Here is a 17,842-nt window from a genome sequence, read left to right as displayed (position 1 = left end):
CAGGTTAGGAGGCTTCAGCAGAACCATCTCTACTCCACCTAAGGGAACCCAGAAAATGAATTGCCTTGAAACCCAGACTTCTGGTAAGCCATCAATGGCATTCTTTTCTCCTTTGTCCTGTTTTGAAGATAGAGAAAAGGAAGGACTGGAACAGATAGAAGTGGTTTATTAATCTCCATTGGAAAAAGAGAGGCCAGGGGCCCTCGTCTTAGCCAGCTCAGGCTGACATAATGAAATTCTGGGTGGCTTTAGTAACAGATGTTCATTTCTCACAGTTCTGGAGGCTGAGACATCCAAGATCAAGGTGATGGCTGACTTGGTTCCTGCTGAGGGCTTTCTTCTTGGTTTGTTGAGGTCAGGGAGAGAATGAGTCCTGGTCTCTTCCTTTTTTATTTTTAAGCAAGGCTGGCCTCAAACTCTTGATCCCCTGCCTCAGCCTCCTAAATGCTAGGATTACAGGCATGTGTCACTATGCCTGGCTCTTCCTCCTATCAGGACTAAACCTATCATGTGGACCTACCCTCATAACCTCATCTAAACCTTTCACCTCCCAAAGGCCTCAGCTCCCTAATGATACCACACTAACAGACAGCTTTAATTTGTGGATATTGGGCAAGTCTCATTCAAGCTCCACCCCCACTCTCAATGACTCATTGCAATTTGCCTTCATTCCCTTAGGAGAAGGGGCCTTGCAGGGCAGTGCACATTCGTGGCTGAGCTATAATGCAGTCTGCACCATCATTAGTGAGGGTTGGGCTCCTGGATTCTGAGCCTTGGGATCTGATTGGGCCAACACTTGCTCTGTCCTGCTTGTGCCCACCCATTCCCCTGGAAAGTAGGACAAGACACCTGGACAGATGGGGGAGAAGATCCTCAAACCATGAATACTGGTACAGAAGTACTCTCCGCCATGCTGGTCAGGAGCCAGATGCAAGCTGGAGCAAATAGAGTTTGAGACCACAGTTTTAAACAATAAAACTGCTAAATGTAGGCTATGCGGAGACAGGGAGAGAGTGAGGAGGAAAAATAAGAATGTTCTATATCTGGGTGTGTTTCAGCCATTGGGAGCCACAGGCACAGCCTGCAGGGGAGGGTGCTCAACCGTGGGCTGGAAGGTACCATGCTATTGCTGGACAGGAGAGGGTGCTATAAACATGCTGCTAAAAAGCTCAGGAAGGAGGAAGTTGGTTGGGACAGAATGTGTACTTTGTGGTAGTTTCAGAAACGAAAATAAGAATCATTCTATTCAGAAATGTCTTTAATGTGTCTACCATAAAATACACACACACCAGAGAAGCCTGCCTCTGGGAGGGCTGGGACATTGATCTTTGAGTTGGACAAAGATTTAGAATCACTTTAGGGCCGTTCAAAATCACAGAGCAATGAACTCTAACTTGAACAAGGTTTATTTAATCTGCCAAAAACAAGAGCAAACCAGTGGGGCTGCCTTTCAGGGTCATCAGAGCCAAGTTCTTGCACCTCAAAGTGTGAGTGCCTTTGATCGGGCAGTTCCAAGTGAGCTGAACTGACCTGGTTGACCTTTTTAGCTGAGCTGCACACAGCACCCCTGGACTTTGCTCTTGCTGGCCCATGTGCATGGAATGCTTTCTCTCCAAATGTCCATGTGGCTCCCTCCCCACCTTCACCATGACTCTGTTTAAATGGTACCAGACAGACCAGCAAGGCCTCCCTGCCAATCACTTTAAAAGCGCATCGTAGGGAGATGTTTGAAGTAGTCAGCTCAGGAAAAAGAGACGTGCTGACTCACCACTGCTGCCTGCCCTCCTCCAGCACATAGTGCTGTGTCCCTGTGATGGCTGACCAGCCATGATGTGTACACACACACACACACACACACACACACACACACACACACACACACACCGTCCCTCCCTATCCGCCTTCCCTACTTTTTCCCCTTTCGCCTTTTTATCACCATCCAATCTACTCCACTACAGATTTTACTTGTTAATTTACTTATTGCTACAAGCCCCCTGAAGGCAGAAGCTTGTGCCTGTTTAGCTCTGTGCAGGATGCATGCTCAATGTAATCAAAATGATGAGAGAAAATACACACCAAGTGTGAACAGCCTCTCGACTTCATTACTGTGTCTTTGCTTACGCTGACCTTGCAAATGAAGCTATTTACACCTCAAATGTGTGTTTTCCAATATTTGGATTTACAGCAAACACACAAATCCCTAAAAATTAACCCAGTATTTGACTAATATCTGTAACATATACAACCACATGCATTCATTTAATTTCTAAGGAAAGAGTTGAGAGGCAGTATGAGTTTTATGCACTAGGCTACTTCTCATCAACTCTGCACAGTGTACACATCCCGGGTTATGCTCTGACCAAGACAGACCTGTGCACTTGGTTTCTAAAGAAAGAGCAGTTCTCTTTATAAAACTTTACACTACAGAATTCATAAAAGTTACTGCATACAAAATATTACTCTATTTACATTCTAGGACTGGCAGCCTCCGGTGTTCGGCATAAGATGGAGGCAGTTTTTAAATGCAAAATGTAAGGTGGACAAGAGCTAGGACACAGTGTCAGAGAGAGCTAAGTCTTCGTCCCTTCTTATATGAAACGAGACCCATGAAAGTAGCTGCCTTGTAATGTCGTGAAGATTAAGTGAGGTAATCCACAGAGAATCTGGCATCTACTAAGTACTCAATGACATGTATTATTGTTATCATTATTTAAAAAATCATTCCTCAATGATTGCTTAGCTTTTAAAACAATCTGGCAGTTACTTTTCAAGGTAATAGAAGTAAACTTTGTAGAGAAGAGGTTGGTAAATTACAGCCTGTGAACCAATCTGGCCTGTTTTCTGTTTTTATAAATGAAGTTTTGTAAAGTTTTGTTGAAACTCATCCACACTCATCCATTTGCATATTGTAGATTGACTAGTTGATATGGTTCTTTATAAAAAGAGTTTGCTAATTCTTGCTCTAGAAGACAATGAAGGCAAGTCATCCATCCATTCTTTGGGCCTTAGTCTAGGTCTGCTCTCCCCATTGTCTTGCAGGTAGAAGGATGGGCCAGCCTGAAGCAGTATTGCCTGAAAGCATCTGAGGGCCAACTTTTTATCCGGTTAACAGTCACTGCTAATAGGAATCTATAAAAAGTGGGGCAGAGAACAAATCTACTCTGTCTTGGGTACAGAAACACCAAACTGGTTTGTTTAAACCACTTTCTTTGCCTCAGGACCCAGCAGACCCCAGGCCACCCACCCTTAGTACCTTACCAGACCTCTCTACACTTGGTCTTCCCGCCGCTTTGAATCACTACCTCTTCCCCCTCCTTTGACTTGGCTGCTTTGGACTAATGGTCCCCTCCACCTTCAGACCCCACCTTCATGATCTCCTGACTTAGGTCTGACCTGCCGGGTCTACCCATGGCCATGCACTGATGCACACAACAAGTCATGTAACTGAACATTGAGAAGGGTCTCTTTCCTTTTCCTTCTACCATCTTTCCTAAATAAGACTAAGTCTCCATGATTGCTATGAACTCAACATGTTGAAGGTCTCCCTAGATGCCTACTCCCCACCCAGATTGTCCTCACCATGTCATCTAAGGCTGCTGTCCTTTGTTGTCCCATTCCTCATCCTCATAACCATCCACCTCACCGCCACTGCCTTCTGTGGAATCCCAATCCCTGCCTCCTGTTTTCACCTCTCTGTTCTTAACTGAACTCTGATTTTTGCCTCAAGGACATCAACACACTGCTTCCCAGTATAGGAGGGGCAGAATCCACAGTTCTGCTTCTCCCTCCATTTGGTCCCAGTCTCTGCCTTGTCCTTGAGTCATTAATGGCAGGACCTATACCCTATTCTTAAATTACTCTGCCTAACTCATTCTCTGTGTCATTTAACTCGACTTCTAGATAAAGCCTGCCTACCTCCACTGCATTGCTGCCTTGCTTCTTCTGAATTTCAGACTGCCATTACTATGACTCACTGAGAGATGAAGTGAGAAACCTTCCGGAGAAACAGAATCCATGAGATTCTTGTTCAAAAAGTCATGATTGGCCAAGCATGGTAGCAAATGTCTGTAATCCCAGTATTCAAAGGCAGAGACACAAGGCCAGTGTGAATTACATAGCAAGACCCTGTGTCAAAGTAAACAAAAGTCATGCCTCACACCATTATGTGTTTTATATCCTCCAGTGGAGTGATAGTTTGGTTGGGTATATAAAATCCCACTGTTGAACAATACTGGGGGGCCCTGTGTTTCTGTCAAAATCTATGATACCAGTTTTATTTTATAGCTTTGCAGACAACCTGTCTGTTATTTCTGAAGAGAACTCCTTATTCTGAAATTTCACCAGGTTGTTTCTGTCTTGGTATTTTCCCCACTTGTCTTCCTTACTCTGGGGCTGTGAGTTTTCATTCTCTTCTAGGATGTTTCTCTTGACTTTGGTTTTGATCACTGCCTCTCCTCCAGGTTGTCTGTTTCCATGTCGTAAGACCCTCCAGGGGCCAGCTGGAAATGAAGCTCTTAGGCCTCACCCCAGACCCACTGACTCAGGATTTCTACTTTAAGAGGATCCCTGAGCAACTGTATGCATTCCATTTGGAGAAATGCTGTTTTAATTCATTCTCACCTCAAATGTGCATGAAGTGATAAAGGCTACATATGGGAAGAGCCCTCACTTGTCACCACGTCTGTCCCTGTAACCACCTTGGCATCTTTTATTCTCACTCCTGGGGACCCTTCTCTGTGTACCTGGTCCTCTCTGTTGTAGACAGTTTTTTCTCTTCACTAACTCTTTCCATAACACCTTTAAATAGAAGTAGGTATTTCCTGACTTAAAAAAGCTTTGCTTGACCCTTTTGCCCCTTCCAGCTCTCATCCTATTCCACAACTGGCTTTTCCTGCCAAATTTCATGAATTCATGCAAAACAGACTCTACCTCTTTTCTTTACACAACACCCTTCCTCAACCCTAGAAATCTGGCTTCTGACTTACTCACTGTTCTGCAAAACTTTCCCAGAAAGGTGTTTTTTTTTTTTTCTCCAGCCTCTATGCTTAGTCCTTCAGCAATGTTGGCTGTGGCTGACCACTGTGACCTTCCAGAAAGTCCTCTCGCCTTGACTTTCAGGTCTGTTTGGTGTTGCCTTACCCCACTGGAGGAGGAGTGGGGGTGCCCTCACCTAGGGTGACCTCCCTGCCAATCATGCCCAGCTGCACTTTGGGGGAACTGACTCCAAGGTGTATAATGATCTAATTATTGTCACGTGCTCCTCATCTTGTCCAAGCAGACCAAAAATTACCAGGGCAAGGATAAAGTCTTGGGTCACTGCAAATGATGGCTGGGGTTATTTCCACTGCCCAAGAACAGTCGGATGATGGTCTGCTGTTCCACCCCAGAAAGAAACCCCTTTCCTTCATTTTCACAAAGGTACCGGCAACTGTCAAAGCCCTGTGCCTGGGGGCTACATGTGCCCAGAGGGGACATTCTTTCTGATTTACACAAAGGTGCTGTACCAGCTGCAGTCTGTACATCTTCTGTGTTCACTCTAGTATTTATTCCATTTGGGAGGCATTGCTCAGGGCAATTGCACTCTTGCCTGGGAAAGTCGCCATCCTTTGCCTTCCATAAAGTGAGAAAACCTTTCAGAGATAACTGCTGAGGGTTGGGTGTGGAGGATCTTGTGGGCATGAGAGAGTAAAACTCACTCCTCAAACAGGATTGACTCCCTGGCTGTCCACAGACAGATGTAGCCCCTCCTGGGAGGCTGGGTGGCTTCTTTCTTACCTGGTTTGCAGCCTGGGCCCCCTCCTACCAAGGTTGCAATGGTAGAAAGGAGGAAGAGGGAGAGGAGGAGGGAGGATGGCAGAGGCCAGCTCTGAGCAAGTTCTTAGGAGTTAATTCCTAAAGCTGAATGCTTCACCTACCCCTCTCCTGCCCACCTCACCTCTGATTCCCCAGGGCTCTCCATCTCAGTAAATAGTACTTCTTCTCTACCTAATGCTCTGACCAGAGCCTGAGGGCCATCCTTGGTGTCTCCCTATTTTACTCTCCATAGTCCATCCATCACCAAGTCTGTGCTTTTATGTACAAAATAGACCTGACACCTACCCTTACCACCTGCTCTTCTGCCATAACCTGGCCCAGCCTCCAAATTCTGCATGGGCCTCTAAAGTGGCCTCCAAATTCTGTCTCCGTTTATTTCTCCAGTCCATTCTGTGTAGAGAAAGCTAGGGTGATATTTTAAAAGTAAACTGCATCAGGGGGTTCTCTTGCTTAAAATTCTTCAATGTTTGATGCTATTCTGAGATTAGTGTTCTATGAGGAATAATGTTATTTTTGGTTATTTTTTTCCCCCTGAAAGAGTCTTTGTTTCCTAGAGGTACATAGTGAAACAATATGGTGTATTGTATTTTCTTCAAACTCGTACCGGATGGGCAGGGAAGGGAGAACTTGGCCATGCTGAAGTGAGGCACGTGGGTTTTCTTTGTGATTACTTTACTTTTGCATGTGTTTGAAGATTTTTATAATGAATAAGTTAAAACACAAATTGTAAGGATTCTTCATTACTCCTAAGATTTTCAAAAGAAACCTGCAAAGATTCCCCATTACTCATAAGATTAAAAGAGCCACACAAACATCCTCAGGGGGTCTGCCAGTCCTTGCCTGATCCTGCCCTGCCAATGCTTCCCGCCTGTCTCTTGCGATCCACGCCCTGCTTCCTCCTCCCTGGTATCTCTCCCTCAGGCCCCTTGCATTTCCCTAGGATGTCCTGCTTCTGCCTGGTGGCTTTTCACAGCATTTCCAAGGCCAGGAATCAGGCCAGCTTTCCCCAGTCCCCACTGACCACCACCTGCTAACCATCAGGTCTCATTTAAACTTCACATTTCAGAAATTCCCTTTACAACGTACTGATGTCAAGGGGACCTCCCCAACATACTCTAACACTGTGCCCTATCATTTCCTATCTTGGTGCTTAGCAGAATTTTGGTGTGTCTTCTCCCCCATACCCCACCCCAGACCCACATTCTGTGAGAACAACATTCATGGTTATCTTGTTCCCTGGTGTGTACACCAACAGCCAGCACAGTGTCACAAAAGGACAGGAGGGTGGCCACCACACCCTTGGTCCTCTTCTGAAAGAGGTAATTAAAACAAGAATTAAAATGAAAAAACAGAGCAAGGAGGCAACAAGCCACACAACTGCTCTGCCAGATGAGCAAATGTTAATTCTAATTCATATACCATATTTTTATGATACTTATCTCTTCTATACAGGAATAAAAATGTGGAGATAAAGTTAAACTTTTGAATTTCCCTCTCCAGGTGCAGCCCCTTCCTTCCCATAAGTAACCACTATCATGAGTTTGATGGATATTCAGTGCCCATTTTGTGTATTTTATTATAAATGCATGTATCCATAAAATAATGGTATTTTTAAACAAAAACATTAGATGTTACATAAAGCTCTGCAACTTATATTTTCTACTCAGTGTTGTCATATCCATATGTGTTTGCCTATATATTATGAGTTAGCTCAGCCATTGTGACTGTTACACAGCAATCCGCTGTTTGAATACACTTCTGCTTCCTTATTCATTCCATTAATGAGATATATCCCACTTATCTCCACTTTTATCTCGGTCTGACAAAAGTCTGGGAAGAATGTACTTGAGCGTGTGTCTCCTTATGACAGGTTTCTCATACACATTAAACGGGCCCGAATCAATGCACAAGAACAGGCCAGGTCGTAAGGCAATGGGAGCTCTCATATGCTGCTGCTGGTGGTGGGAGCACAAATTGATATAATCATTTTAGAGAGGAATTTGGCAATATCTAGGTAAGATAAAAATGTTCAGCAATGTGTCCCAGCAATTCCATCTGTGTAATAAACGCTATCACCAAAGGTAAATTATGTATTTCTTTTCTACTCAACAGAAAATATGAGATATATAAATTCCTTCATGACTTAAAGTTTACAATGTGCTTTGATATATATCATCTAATTTGATATTCACAAGCAGAGGAGGTCAGTATTAGCCCTTTATTATAAATGAGGGAACAGAGGTCAAGTAGGAGGTCACACACCTGTCCTTTGCTACTGGGACCCAAATCCCACTTGTCTGACATTTTTTCCCCTGCATTTTCTATTAGTCCACCCTTCCTCCGTGGGTTTTTATGCCGTGAAGAAAACTGCCAGGCTCTGGGTACTTTGTGGTAGATAGTGCTAGGGCTCCACTCACATTTCCTTCATCAGGCCTGTCCCATTCCCAGGGACTGTAAGTATTGGCTGTTGACAGGTCATAGGAACCCTTGGCCATCTATAGAAGCCTTACTTACTGAGAGTGCCTGAAATTTTTCCTCCATCCTCCTTGGCAGGCGGTGTCTTAGCCAATGGCTAGTGGATACAGGTATGCAAATCTGGCCTTATTGCCTCCAAGGAAACATTTATGCTCCAGAGCTCTTCGGCTGAGAAGGAACTTCAGCAGAATTCACATCTTTGCCCAGCTTGTTTCCCTTCCTTATTCTGCTTTCTTCACTTTCCCCTTCCTCTTCAGAACATTCTCTCAAGAAATCACGTGCAGAATTCCTACCCCATGCTCTGCCTCTAGGGGACTAGTTCTCAACCTTGAGCACGCATAGAATCACCTACAGGCTAGCTAAAGTTATTGGCTTCAGTTGCTATTGGGAAGGACTCAAGGATTTGCATTTCTAGCAAGTTCTCAGGTGATGCTGAGGCTTCCTGATCCAGGGGCCACACTTTGAGAACCACTGTTCTAGGGAACCCAAATTAAGACAGCTGATGTCAGGAGAAGCAGACTCTAAACAAAGGATTCTGGAGTTGGATGACCTGCTGGCAATGAGCACCCCAACATTCATGGCAAGGGGAGAGTTGGGAGCATGTGGTGGTAATATAGTTTCTGAGACAGCTTGCATTTGGACAGGGATGTATTGGCTTTCACAAGATTTCTGGCATTTGAGCAGTATAGCAGAGATAGTAATTAAAGGATTGTGAAATTGAGAAGCTATTTCTGAGAGCCAGTGGAGCAGAGAGAGAGAGAGAGGAGAGAGAGAGAAGGAAAGAAAGAGAAAAAAATGAAGGAAGAAAAAGAGAAAGAAACAAAGAGAGAAAGGAAGAAAGAGGAAGGAAGGAAAGAGAGAGAAAAATGAAAAAGAAAGAAAAAGAAGGAAGGAAAGAAAGAAGAAAAGATAGATGACAGAACCAAGTTGGTTAATCCCCAGTTTAGAACAGAGGGTGGAAGGCATAGACCTCTTTGGTGGTGATGCCCTTATCTTCTGGAGCTGAAAGACTGACCACACTGAAAACTAGACTTACAATCTAATTTCAAAAGATACAAATCTCAGAGAAGTTCAGATTCCCAGCCTTGACAAATCTCCTACAAAAATCAGGGTACTAGTGGGGAAAGAGTAGGACCTGTGTGTCGTGAATGTGTAGCTGTGTGGCTATGATAAGAAAATGGAGAACTCCCCTGAACCCTCATGGATTTCCAAAGTGGTCTACTCCCCCTTGTTAGAAGACAGTCCACTGACTCAGTTAACTGAACATTAGAAAGAATATCCAGATATTTCAAGGGTCAGAAGGGGTCCAAATTGGCTAGGATGTCCAAGGGCCCAAGGTGCTATTGTGACTCCCCTATTAGACAGAGACAAATGAGGCCAGGAAGTAAACAGATTTCTAACCTAGGGTCATCTCACCATGGGCCCAACTGGTGGTCATGTGACAGGTCATGAATATAGAGTCAGAATTACCACACTTAGAAGCCAGTACAGTGTTCATCTTCATTTCTTAGTCTTTGCTTTGTTGTGGGAAGTGCTGTGATGGTAGCAAAGGCCAAGTGGACATCGTTGGAAACTGGCAGCTACCACCCCTCTCACCTGACCAAGACAGTAAATCACAATATGTATTGCACAGTGGGATGAATAGCAGAGAGTACCTAAGACTTACAGGATGCAGGGGTGGCGGTCCTTATCATATTCGTGTTGTCTGACCTCTGTAAAACCCTCTGGATCATGGCAGATGTCTGAGAACTTCCTCAAGCTTAAGTAAGTACCAGCCCCAATTGTGGCTACTGGCTTACTGTAGTATCTTTAGTAGAACGAGTTAACATATCTTATGGTATGTGTGCAGTTGTGGACCTGCCAAGTGCTTTCTTTTCAGTGCTGCTGTAGATGGGAGATCTTGAGTAGCTTATATTTCTGGGATACGCAACAGTGAGTATTCAGTCTTGTCCCCGAGCCATACTAATTCTCGTGCTCTCTGCCTCAAAATGATCTGCTGTCTGGATGTTCCACAAAACATTGGTCCACCATGTGGATGATATCATGTTAATTGGACCTAATAAGCAAGAAGTGCAAATGCCCTAAAGGCCTTGGAAGGACTTATGCTCTCCAGAGGGAAGGAAATAACCTAACAAGCATTCAATAATCTGCTATATCAATACAGCTTTAAGGAATTCAGTATGTTGGGACATGCCAGGAAATTTCCTCCAAAGTAAAGAAAAGTTGCCGTACCTTGGAACTCCTTCCAGATATATTCCACCCAGGAGCTGCCAGGTTGATGGAGTAGTGGAATGGCCTCTTGAAAGTGCAGCAAGGGCCCCAGGTGAAGAGGATATCTGGTGAGGGTGCATGTGTACTTGTCAGATCTGCAATACTAAATGAAGTAGTGGAGGCCACTGACTCAGAGAGAGAAAGCTTCATTTAGCTCATAGTTTTGGAGGCTCAAAGTCTGACACCAGGCAACACCACTGTTTTAACCTTTGATGAGGGCAATAGAAGGTGGCATGTCATGTTGGGAGTGTGTGTAGAAGCAAGCAATCACATCAGGAGCCAGAGCTGAGAGAGAGAGCATGGAGCCAAACTCAAGTTTTTATAACAATTTTCTTGCACTTACTACCAAGAAGTCCCTCCAGAACTACTTCCTGAGGGCATGACCCCAATGACATAAGGACCTCCCATGAGGCCATACCTCCTAAAGGTTCTACCACCTTCCAATAGCGCTGCCCTGTGGACCAATCATTTCGCATAAGGGCCTTTAGGCAACACTCAACGTCCAAACCATGGCACGGTGCTATACTTCAGGATATGGTCTGCCAATGATCTTGAGTAAATGATCATTTTTATAGCCATGTGTCCCTGGTACACAGGCTTGGGAAACAGAATAGAAGTAGAGGTTGCTCTAGCCTCTACGACTCCCAGTAACTCACATAGGTAATTTGAACTTCCTTTCCCCGCAACTTTAGGTCTGTGAGTCTGGAGGTAAGCTCCCAGGAGGATGACTCCACACAATAAGCGCTCCCTAAATTTAAAGCTGTGGTTGCTTCCTCTAGTCATTTTGGCATCTTCATTCCGGGGGGCCAGCAAGCCAAGTGGGAAGCATTTTTCTGATTGTCACTGGGAGATAGAACTGCTGCTATGTAACTGGGAGGAGCACGGTGGACACTTAGAGGGAAAGCTGAAGCATCTCTTGTAGCCTCGTGCATGTTTTTAATAGCAGTGGCCAAGTACAACACTTCTGGTATGATAAGCACAGTTGACAAGGGCTCTACCAACTAGACTACCAGTGGAGGGTAATGTGGAGTGGGTACTGGAAGAGGGGGTAGGTGATGAGTATTAGTTATGACGTCAGGTCTAACTGGAACAGGGAGAGAAGTGTTTGTCTCACTAATCTTGTTCACTTAAGTTTCCCCAAAACTTGTGTCCAAGCAGAATTCCAGACAAGTTCACCTTGTCCAGAATGAACTCAGTGTGGAATACAAGCGGACTTGGGTTCTTCGATAGCACAGACTGTCATGGATGCTGCTGTATCTTCCCCTAATTCCTTTTGCATCTGTGTTGAGTGTTGACTTCTGCAGCTCACAACTGGATTCTTGCCCAGCAAATAGACTTTGGCCACCACGAATTGCCTGGAGGTCCTGGGGGTTACATGCTGTTGTGGATGGGGTATGAAGTGTCCTGCTCAAAAGGCTCATGTGTTGGGGCCACGGTCTGCAGCTAGAGGTGCTATTTTAGCTGGAAACTTTGGGAAGTGGGACCTGGGTAGAGGAAGTATGTCACTGAGGGTAAGTGCTCGCAGGAATATTAACTCTGGCCTATTCTTGTCTCCCTGCTTCCTGTGTGCCATGATTCTCTGCCCAAGTATGGTCAAGTTACCATGGACAGAACTCTGTGAAACCCTGAGCCAAAATAAATCTTTCCTTCTTTAAATTGTTTATGTCAGCTATTTCATCATAGCAATGCAAAAGTAACAAACACAGAAAATTTATACCAATGAAGTGAGGTCATTGCTACAGCTACCTGAGAATGTGGTTCTTAAGCTTTTGGAATTGGTTTGTGGGAGGGATCTGGAAAGGTCTGGAGATGAGGGAGCATTTGGGCTGTAGCATGGTGATTGTTGGCTGCTTTTAGCTAGGTTTATGGTGATCATTAGGAGCAAAAAGGCAGAGCTGAAGGATTTGAAAATGTGTCGTCTGGCCAGAAAAGGAGTTGAAAGTTGTGGACAAGGAAGGAGGGTGTGGTTGTTAAAGAGATTAGTGCCATTAAAAAGAAACCAAGCTCTTCACACTGAGGCAACAGGAAAGATACCTTGAGGGCATCTCAGAAATTGACTAGATGCCACCCAGTGCATCCAGTGCAGGCTCTAGGGTGTAAAATTGTAAACTCCTTTGGAAGACTTTCCCTTGAGAAAAGAGAGCCACAGGGCCCCCTGCTCACACAGAGATGTCTAGGGAAGCGTTTTTCCTGGGTTTAGCCCCCAGGGGTTCAGGCATCCAAGGCAGCCTGGCTACTGCTCAAACTGGCAGCAAACCTTGGCATTGTCCACATGATACAGGATTTGCAGGCATGCAGAATGCAAGAATTACAGGGTCATGGAGGCTTCCACCAGAATTTCAAAGGAAGGCCTGGCAGTCCAGGGAATGTGGATATCAGGAAAAAGAAGCCTTTGTATATATGAAGCTGTGAGGTGAAGCCTAAGCTGCAGTGGCAACCCTAGGAAGTCACAGATGCCAAGAACATAAAGCGTATGGCAAGGAAAGCCACAAGCAACAAGTAGAGTCACCCAAGAGAGAGGCCATCTGGGTTGCAAACAGAAAAGCCACTGGAATGGGACTGTCCATGCCAGTTGGAGCTCATGTCACAACACCATGTGCTCTAGATGCTGGACGTGGAACTACAGGATTTTGTGCTTGCCCTGTAGAGTTTTGGTTTTACTTTGATACAATCCTTCCTTGCTATTCTCCTATCCCTCCCTTTGAGAATGGGAATGTTTCTTCTGTAGCACTGTATCTTGGAAGTATGCAACTTTCCTTTTGATTTTATAGGGACTCATAGCTAAGAGTTGCCTTGAGTCTCAGCAGAGACTTTGACTTTGGTCTTTTGAACAATGTGGGAACTGCTAAGGTTATGAGAATTCATGGAGATGGACTGGATGAGTTTTGAATTATGAGATGAACATGAGCCTCCTGGTGGCCAGGGATGGAAGACTGTGCTTTGGATATGAAGTGGAGTTTCCCCAAAAAGGCTCATGTGTTGGGAGTTCAGTCTCTAGCTAGTGGCACTACTTTTGGAGGTGGAACATGTAGAGTCCTTGAATGTATCTTCAACCTGGTCTCTTCTTGTCTCTCTCTCTCTCTCTGCTTCCTGTCTGCCATGATTTTCTGCCCAAGCATACTGGGCCAAGCAAATAAGGATTGAACCCACTGTAACTGTGAGTCAAAAAACAAACACCACTTTCCTCCTTTAAGATTTTTAAGTTATGTGTTTCATCACAGTGACACGAAAGCAACTAACACACATACCTTCCCACATACAGCAGAGCCTACAGCCAATGACACTGATGTTAGGGTACAAAGCCCAAGACCTTTCCGCAAAAGGAAGCTCTGTGGGGCCATCCATACTCCCGGCAGCCTGGTGGGATCAGGCTGAGATTTCAGCTCATACTTTTGCTTCAGTTCTTCCTCTTCCTTATTCTGTGTTCCTTACTTCCTTACAAGTTCTTCTTCCTAGGGGAACTCCCTCAAAACATCACTTGCATAGAAATCTTTGTCTGGGGCTCTGCTTCTGATACTACAACAGAAGACATTCTTCTTTAAGACAGGGTCCCTATGTGGCCAAGGCTTGTCTGGAACTCACTATGTAACCCAGATGGTCTCAAACTCACAATCTTCTGCCTCGGCCTTACAAATGCTGGGATTCCAGATGTGCATCGCCACACCCAGTTTGTGTGCCGCCATGCTGGGCTTTGTCTTTTAAAAAATATTTCTCAAGGTCCAATATACAGGAAATGGTCAGTCTCTCCCATCACTCACATCCACCCCATTAGCCCTTCCCTGGGTTCTCTGGAGAACATGGTAGCAGTTGGATGTTTCATTAATTTTGTCACCTTCTTGTGTGTGCATATGAACACATGCACATTTAAAGGGAGGGGTGAGGATAGGTAAGACACCTAAAAAACTAGCTAGCATTTGTTTCCCTTAACGCAGAGAAACTAAAGCAGATACCTTAAAAGCAACTGAGGCCAATAGGAAAAGGGGACCAGGAACTAGAGAAAAGGTGAGATCAAAAAGAATTAACCTAGAAGGTAACACCCACGCACAGGAAATCAATGTGAGTCAACTCCCTGTGTAGCTATCCTTGTCTCAACCAGCAAAACCCTTGTTCCTTCCTATTATTGCTTATACTCTCTCTACAACAAAATTAGAGATAAGGGCAAAATAGTTTCTGCTGGGTATTGAGGGGGTGGGGGGGAGAGGAAGGGGGTGGAGTGGGTGGTAAGGGAGGGGGTGGGGGCAGGGGGGAGAAATGACCCAAGCCTTGTATGCACATATGAATAATAAAAGAAAAAAAAGAGAAAAAAAAATAAAATTAAATTAAGTTGGATATTTCTTTTTTAAATATAAGCTTTATTTGTAGATGATTTGAGAATCTATACTAAAGACTCCAAGAGAATATACAAACTCTGAGAACTAATAAAAATTTTAGAATGGTCTCAGGATAACAAACCAACATACAAAGGCAATGGCATTCCTACAAAAAACAATAACCAGTCACAAATATAATTAGAAAAAAATCTCATTCACAGTACCAAAGTAAGATACCTAGACATAAGCCTATCAAAAGATGTACACATTTCTTTGGAGAAAATAGTAAGTTGGATATTTCCACACATATTTTTCTGAGACTTGTTTCATTTAAAAATGTTTCTTAGAAATCTTTTCATGATAATACATATGCTATGGTTGGATATGAATTGTTCCCCCAAAGGGCTCAGGTGCTGAAAGTTTGGTCCCCAGCTAGTGGTGCTTTTGAGAGGTGCTTGGATCATGAGGACGCTAACTTCATCAATGGGTTAATCCACGGATGAGTTCACGCTCAATGGGCCTGTTTGGAGGAAGAAGGTCACTGGGGGTGGGGGGTCTGTCTTTGAATGGTGTATCTTATCCTTGATCTCTTGCTGTTGCTCTCTCTGCTTCCTGGCCATCAGGAAGTGAGCAGCTTTCCTCTGCCACCCTCTTCCACCATGATGTCTCCGCCTTGCTACAAGCTTAAAAGCAATGGAACCAGCTGGCTGTAAACTGAAATTTCTGAAACTTTGGCCACAAAAACCTTTCTTTCCTTAAGTTGTTTATCTCAGGTACTTTGTCACAATGACAAATGCAACATACCCACCTTGTTTTTTTTTTTTTTTAAGACTATGACATTTATAACATGAACTGGTCATACTATAACTTACTTAAATACTTCCCTTTGGGAAAACAATAAGTACCCAATGTTGGAGGTATTGAATAAAGGGAATTGGTTATCTGGGGAAACAGGAGAGCAGAAAAGATGCTGAGATAGGCCCGATGTGAAGCCATGCTGAGGGCTGAAGTCATCATCTCATAGTGATTGTAGGAAACAGCCACCAGTCCTAGGGCAGCAGAAACCAGGACTTGCAGACAGTGTGTGTATGGGGGTGTATAGTACTCAACAGTTTCTGCTTAATAAAATTGATCAATAAAAGAAACGTCACCTTCCCGACTTCATCTCCATTTTTCTGGTTACAAGTAAATAGTAAGTACTTCAAAAATTACTTGTTGGCCTTAAGTTAGTTTGTTTCATTTGAGGCTACATTACTAATTATTAATTTTTAAATTGAGCAGTTTGGCTTTTCTTATTTATCTCCTCCTGAGTATCTGGGATTACAAGTGTGAACCACCATGCTTGGTCTTGAGTTTATGTTTATGTGTGATATGATGCAAGGCCTAGCTCTCCTGAAGAAGATGAGCACAATTAACTGTTCACGCTACCCTTTTTCTGCTGAAATGTCACCTGAACCTTTAACTAAATCAACACACACACTAGATCTGATTTGGCCTCTGTTCTGTTCATTTGATCTGCTTTGCTATTCTGTACCATTACCAATTTATCTCAACAACTGCCTTTATGAGATGGTTTCTATCTAATGGGTGAAACTTCATCGTGCTTCTTTTTCAAAAATTTCTCAGCCATTTTTGCGCATTGCTTTTTTTCCATATGAATTAATTGTTAAAAAAATTATTGTGTGGGTTTTAATCATGATCACATGACTTTATATATTAATGTAAATGGAATTTGTGCATTTTCATGGTTGAGCCTTCCCTCAGAAGAAGAATATACAGTCTTCTTTCCCCACTTCTGTGAAGTTTTTTAATTTTCATCATGTATACTTCATTTTTTACATGGCATAATATTTTTATTATCATATTATTGCTGTTCTGGGGGCCCACTGTGACATTTGAAAAAGTTCTTTCACTAAATCATAGTTGAATTCACCCCTCCGTCATTCTCTTTTATCCTCCCTGCCCCCCACTCCTGGAATAGTTTCAACAGGTCTCATTTTTCCATTTTCATACATGAGGACGTAATATTTCCACTACACTCACCCTCCTACACCCTTTCCTTATATCCTCCCCCTTCCCACTGGTACCAACCCCCAGACAGAACCTGTTTTACCTTCCTGTTCTCCATTTTTTAAAAAAAAGCATTTTTGTTTGTTTAAGACAGCTATACAGGGAGTTTCATTGTGACGTTTCCATGTATATATGTATTATAACTTGAATTAGTTCATCTCCTCTATTTTTCTCATTTCTATCTTACTCCCCTTCTTGTGGTGGTCTCAATAGGCTTAAAAATTCTATATTCATTCTTGTATAGAAAATGCATAAACCATATTCACCTTCTTAACTTCCTTCTTTTACCTGCCCTCTCCAATTATGACTTCTCCTTAGAGTGACCTGGTTTTCATAATACTGCTTGTGTTTGTTTTGGTCTATCTCCCGGATCTTACCATATATGTTTTAAGTTTGTCTGGGTACTTTGTAGTTTCTGTTTATAAATGGTATCCATATTTTTCTGTGAGATTTTTCAAATGATTACTGCTAGTGAATAGAAAAGCTATTGGATTTTGTATGTTGACTTTAATTCCAACTTAATTCTATATGCTTTAATAGCTTTTCAGTTGAGTTTCCAACCTTCTCTGGGTAGATAATCATATTGTATGCAAATTGTGACAGTTTGGTCTTTCCTTTACCAAGATTTTACCTCATTTTTGCTACATTTCTGTGTCAACTTAGTCTACTTTCCACCATAATGTTAAATAGTAGAAATTAATAGCGCTCGAAAGTTTATTGAGACTGTTTTTAGTAGGAATGATTGCAACATGTGTCCATTAAGAATGGTATTTATGGTTAGTTTGCTGTAGTCAGAAGGAAGTTTTACCAAGTTGGAAAACTTCTTTTAGTCTTCTGTTTCAGTGGAAACAGAAGAGACTTACACAATAAATCAGTAGATGAGTTCAGACTTCTGTCTTAGA

Source organism: Castor canadensis, chromosome 11, assembly GCF_047511655.1.
Source record: "Castor canadensis chromosome 11, mCasCan1.hap1v2, whole genome shotgun sequence".
Taxonomy (NCBI): Eukaryota; Metazoa; Chordata; class Mammalia; order Rodentia; family Castoridae; genus Castor; species Castor canadensis.
This window is presented reverse-complemented; position numbering follows the sequence as displayed.